Below are 5,360 nucleotides of genomic sequence, written 5' to 3' on the forward strand. Positions count from 1 at the left end.
AGGAAGTCCCAGTTCTTCATTGTTGAAATCATCTCTTGTCTCTATAGCACCATATTCTCCTGACTTTTCTTCTTACTCCTCCTTCTCAAACTGCTTTATCTCTTTATTTGACCTCAAAATATTAAAATGTCTCAGGTTTAGCTCTATTTCTTCCATTTTTCTATTCTACAGTTTCTCATTTTGTAATCTTCATTCGCATTAAATCCCATCTATTTGCTGACATCATGATTTTTCCGGTATTCATGTATGGATGTGAGAGTTGGACCGTAAAGAAGGCTGAGCACTGAAGGGTTGATACTTTCAAGCTGCAGTGTTGGAGAAAACTCTTGAGAGTCCCTTCAACAGCAAGGAGATAAAACCAGTCAATCCTGAAGGAAATCAACCCTGAATGTTCACTGGAAAGTATTTTTGTTGAAGCTCCAATATTTTGGTCACCTGTTGTGAGAGCCAACTCATTGGAAAAGACCTTGATGCTGGGAAAGATTAAGGAGGAGAAGGGGACGATAGAGGACGAGATGGCTGGATGGCATCACTGACTCAATGGAGATGGGTTTGAGCAAGCTTTGGGAGTTGGTGATGGACAGGGAAGCTTGGTGTGCTGCAGTCCATCAGGTTACAAAGAGTCAGACATGACTGAGCAACTGAACCGAATTATGAAACCAGAATTTTCATAGTGGACTGTGTATGACTTCTTAGATTATTTTTGTATATATTTGATCATTGCCTTGTTGATTTTGGTTCAAGGGGCTTTAGCTATTTTAGAATATCATTCTAACAAATCATTGAAGCTTTAGATATATAACTGATATTAAAATTAATGTGTGACTTGAAGACCATTTTTCTCATCCAATCAGTGATTAAATAGTGCCAAACAGAGGCAGAAAACTGTAGTGCTATGGTAGAAGTTTTATCCAGGCTCATCAATAGCCATTAATCAATACTTAAATAATCCTCTTAAGAGTACTACTGCTCAAAATAATATTTATTACTTTATTTTCAAGAGTTTTATATGATATTTTTCTTTGCTTGTGAAAGAGTATTCTTAAATTTTTTTCTGCACTGGAAAATAATTTTATTGAGATACTGCCAGTTGTAAAATCTGTTCTGACATTGGGCCCCCTCTTCCTTTGTAGTTCTGTCCTTCTTGAGTGGTCCCATGAATGTTTTCTTGTCCTCCACAACCTGGAAGCTGTGAAGGCCAAATTTGGAAGTGGGATCAATAGACTGGAAGTCATCTTCTCTAGGGCCCACCATTTGGTCTGCATCAGCAAAGACTTGCAGATGAGCACTTACTTTTTGGTTCCTATCATGCAGCCTTTGAGCATAACAAAGTCATTGGTCACTTCACCACAGTGGACAAAGCCACCCAGGGGGTTCTTGTCAAACAGATCATAATCAGTAGAGGTTGTTCTTGATCAGTATGCCCTCCTTTATGAAGTATCCTCGTTTCATATTGTAGATCTTCTTGTTGATCGTGGTGTGGTGATGGTAGCGTTTCTGCCCAGCCAGAGCTATAGAGACGGTTACCCAGGCAAGATAATACAACTCAAAGAAGGTAACTTTGTGCAGTCTTTGGTGGGTCTTACAGGGTAGCTTATTGGTGTGCCAACAGCTGGTCACCTCTTGTAGCCTTTGCCTTTGGTCACCCCAATGACATCAATCATCTGATACTGCCAAACATTTGATTCTCATGGGCATAGCTCAGCTTTCGGCCATAGTGCCTCTGTTAACCTGGATGTCCCTGAGGTAGGCCTTCTGGGATGGAGGAAGCAGGCACATCTTGGTGTGGGCGATGATATGCATGACCTGGCAGTATTTCTTCATGTTGCTGAAGTCTTTGTCCAGCTGCTTCTTGCCATCTGCATCCTGCCTTTTCTTGTACTCTTTGGTGAAGGCCTTCTTAGGATTATGCCAGGTCCTACAGAAGGGCCCTTTGCACTCATTGCTAATGTGCTCAATAAAGACGTTCTCAAAGGTCCAGAGGCCTCTAGGTGTTTCCACTGTGCACAATGCCCACAGTCCCAATGGGCAGCATCTCCACTATGGGCCCAGACTCCACAACTTCCTTCTTGTTCACCTTGGACTCTGGCATATCGATCTGCCTCACGATGTGGGTCCTGCCGTCCTTGTAGCTGAGGAAGGCTGTGAGGTTCACAAGCTTGGAAGAATCATCCTTGGGGAAGCTCTTCACCTTCCTGTGGTGCCAGCTGCTGCACTTCCACGGCAAGTAGCCCAGGGACTCATGCCTGGGAGTGGAGAACTTCCTGTGAGGCATCCTGCCATCAGATGCTGCCAGTAGAGCAACTTTATGTTACTTTGGATTGGTTTCCTCCCAGGGAACTCATATTGATACTCAATAATCTTCACTTTTCATCCAATATGGTCATTGTCCATTACTTTAACAATCGGTTCTCAAACTTATTAAAAATATCACACAAGTTTCCAGAATCTACCATTTTGGAAATGGAACTGTGAATCTGTCTTTGGTCATGCCATCATTCACATTTCCTGTGTTGTTCCAAGAATAATGATAGTGGGCATGAAATAATGCCTTTAAATTCATTATTCTGAGAAGCAATTTGTCAAGAACAGAATGCATGGATTCATTCAAAGCAGATGGATAATTTCTTATGAGTTTTCAACTTACTTGACCTAAAATCCCTTCTTTCTGATGTTTACTCTTTTCATTCCTGTTTAAAAAGAAAAAAAAAAAAAAAAGCCAGGCTGTAGCAGGTCATAAATCTTCAAAGTGAAAGTACTGGCATGGATGCTATACAGATCTTATTTTGAACTTTGCTTTAAATTAAATTTCAGGTTTCATTGAAGGCAGAGAATTTTAAGAAATCAGATACATTAAAGATAAGCATATTTCATATGTGAATTACCTGCAACTTTAAACATCACAGGACAGTTATGAAAGATATTGAGTGCAGTGAAATAGGATAAGCTGTTTGTTTTGATTAGTTGGGAAATCAGAGAAGAGGCATTAAGAACATAGTTAAAGGATTAACATTGATTCATTGATCCAGGATACATTGACTAAATTGGCAAGAGTAATTAAAATGAATTATCTAAATACAATTTTTTTCAAATTAAAATTTTTCTTTCAACTTTAGAAAATATTCTCATAAACAAGGATTTATACAATTTATGAGAAATTTGTGTTGACAAAGAAATCAAATATATGTGAACAAATCAGTTAGCAGTGAACATAACCCTCATCTCCTAACAAACAAAAGTCCACTGACTGTAGAACACACCAGATTTTCATTGACTAACACAAAAAGAGCAATTAAGAAAATGTTTTCTCTTAGATAATTAATTTTATACTTTTTATCCTTTTGACTATCCATTTGCTAAAAATATCCAATATGCTGAAACATTTCCTTCAGTTATTTAGGCACTAACATTCATAATAATTACTTCTTTCTTCAGTTATGAGCGATATTCATTAATTAAGAATAGAATGTGCACTAAAATTGGACATGTATAAACATGAATTCTGCAAAAGTAGACTCAACCATGGTAATGGAAGCAAGATTTCCTAATAAAAAGTCCTAAAAAATATTTTTGTTTGTTAAAATTTACTATGGATTATATTTTGAGAAGTGTTTTTCCCCTACGTCTGCTTTTCCGTTCATGCACAAGAAATTTATGCAAAGTCTAAGAATTATTACACCATTTATTTCTAAAACTTGTCATGCTTATCTCTAAGTGAATTTGGGAAGGCTCAAGATTTACATAAATAAAACTGATAAACAAATTATAGACTATAAAAATGTGGAGAGAGGGAGGCCAATATGCTAAAACCTGTAGCTTAAGATTCAAATAAGTTTCTTGTCTCCTAGAAGTCTTATGGAATGTCTGTCCAACTCAGAGTTAGTTCTCATACAATGAAAAAATATCAAACTTTTAAAATACTTGCATGTCTAGTGCAATACTATGCTTATGTCAACCAAATAAGGTAACTGTGTTAAGTATTTCCTGCTCAAATCCTTTTTGTAAAGATTCTGTTTAGGATAATTTACATTGATTGTATATACTAATTAAATTTATGAGATAATTGCTTAAAAAAAACTTTTGCCATGGTTGAAAGAGTCTTAATTTTCCTATCCTTATTATTAAGTTTTTCTGAGAATGCTTACTCTCTACCTTCTGATCCTTGCATTGCCACTTAACCAAAAGTTTGACAAAGCTAAATCTCTTAAACAGAAAGAGGATAAGAAAAATATAACTCCATGAATTCAATATTGAGAATTCAATTTGGAACTTGGGAGAATAATTTGAGGAGGTCCTTGGAAAGAAAATCTGTTAAAATTTGAAAAGAATAAAATAAATAAAAACAAACACGGTCCTGAATTTTAAAATTCTCTTTATAACAGAAATCCAGAGAATGACATACAAGCTAGACTAAAAGCTTCCCCTATGACTGTCAGCATTTTCATGTCTTTGAGCTGCCATGTTGTGACAAATACTCATTATAGAATGAACAATAAATGCTATCAGTAGGGAAAGTTAAGAAAAATCAGAAAGCACAAGAAAGTTGCCTGGTTCTGCATGTAAATATTTTTTTTCTTATTTACAAATTGCTTCTATGTAAAAATTTTCAGTGTTGTTCATCTTGCAAGAAACCTCACAGAGCTTGTTCTGCATTTAAACTACAACTGTGACCAGCCTCTCTAAAGAGCCGCTGCTCTGAGCAATCACTAAAAAGTCACTTTCTTCTGGGAAGAAATGTTTTCACGTTCTGCTTTCCATTCTTTAATTTGAATTCATTTGTTATAAACTAGACTACATGTCAATAGGAAGACATTATGAGATTTTTAGGTGAGCAGGCATAGGATCTAGTTCAGAGTGCCTTTAAGATGCAGTGAAGTGAAAGTCACTTAGTCATGTCCAACTCTTTGCAACCTCATGGACTATACACTCCACGGAATTCTCCAGGCCAGAGTACTGGAGTCGGTAGCCTTTCCCTTCTCCAGAGGATCTTCCTAACCCAGGGATCAAACCCAGGTCTCTTGCACTGCAAGTGGACTGTTTACCAGCTGAGCCACAAGGCAAGCCCAAGAATACTGGAGTAGGTAACCTATCCCTTCTCCAGTGGATCTTCCTAACCCAGAAATCGAACCAGGGTCTTCTGCATTGCAGGCAGATTCTTTACCAGCTGAGCTATCACGGAAGATGCCTTCAAGATGCTGGGTATTATTAAGGTACTGAGGTGTGGTAGGCAGAATTCTAAAAATGATCTACAAGATTCCCTGAACAGTATCTGTCATATGGTAAATGGAATGAATGGATGGATAGAATTAACATTCTTGCTCTAATCTGGTGTTCTGATTTTCATTATTTGGCTTTCTATT

The 5,360-nt window shown here is 37.3% G+C and overlaps 1 pseudogene; it reads right to left on the reverse strand.

Annotated features, from left to right (window-relative positions):
* Positions 1 to 1,005: 1,005 nt before the first annotated feature.
* Positions 1,006 to 2,619, reverse strand: LOC147352798 (large ribosomal subunit protein uL3 pseudogene; annotated as a pseudogene).
* Between the last annotated feature and the right edge of the window lie 2,741 nt (positions 2,620 to 5,360).

This window comes from Bos grunniens, chromosome 19 (assembly GCF_055505025.1).
Source record: "Bos grunniens cultivar Pamir isolate PY7600 chromosome 19, Bosgru_T2T1.0, whole genome shotgun sequence".
In the NCBI taxonomy this organism is placed as follows: Eukaryota; Metazoa; Chordata; class Mammalia; order Artiodactyla; family Bovidae; genus Bos; species Bos grunniens.